Genomic DNA, 828 nt, shown 5'->3' on the forward strand with positions numbered 1-828 from the left:
GTTAAGCATTGTCCTTCTCCAAGGCTTCCACCCTTTGTAACAGGTTCTCTACATTGTCTTCATTGGCGCTCACCCGATATTGGAGTTTTGATATTCGCTCGTTGATGGGAGACAATGATTCTTGAATATTTGTTAGGCCAGCCTGAACAGGCCCAATCTTTGAGTCCAAATGAGTAGTCATTTCTACTTTGACTTGCTGGATAGCTTCCCAAATGGTTTGTAGTAAGACCTCGGCCATTACTCGGAGCAAACACGTACGTGCAGAGAAAACAACTTGACACAAAGGCTCAGCCACGGAAACAGGCGAAAATAATAAAACGTCAGTTATAAACTTTCATCTGACACTGCAATCCCAGTGATAAGATTTGTTTTAGCCGCCCAAATGAATGAAATAGAGACCCACAGGAGATGCTCAAACTGTTGTGGTCCTCTTGGAGCCACGACCCTTCCTTCTCTCCTTCATGTGCACGGCGGCAAGACAGGATCCTGCTGGCTGCCTGTCCGCTTCACACCTCATCACACCCCCTCCGTTAATCACCCTGAGCTCCCTCCACTGGGTAGGGGTGGACAGCTGAGAGAGAGGAGCAAGATCAGCTCATTACATCTCCTCCAGGCTGTAATTACCTCAGTGATAGCTCCGTTGTGAATGGGGGTGAGGGTCAGGGGTCGAGGGTCAGGGAGTGTGTGTGTGTGACCCCCAGCCCTGTGGGAACAGTGAGAACATTACCCCGGCCCACTGCTCAGTGCAGTCTCTCTGCCAGCCTCTCGCTCTCTTGAACAGTGTGAATGTAGTACAGGTGTTGATTGAATATGGAGTGGATGACCCTG

The sequence above is a fragment of the Borostomias antarcticus genome, assembly GCF_949987555.1.
Source record: "Borostomias antarcticus genome assembly, chromosome: 16".
NCBI classification, from domain to species: domain Eukaryota; kingdom Metazoa; phylum Chordata; class Actinopteri; order Stomiiformes; family Stomiidae; genus Borostomias; species Borostomias antarcticus.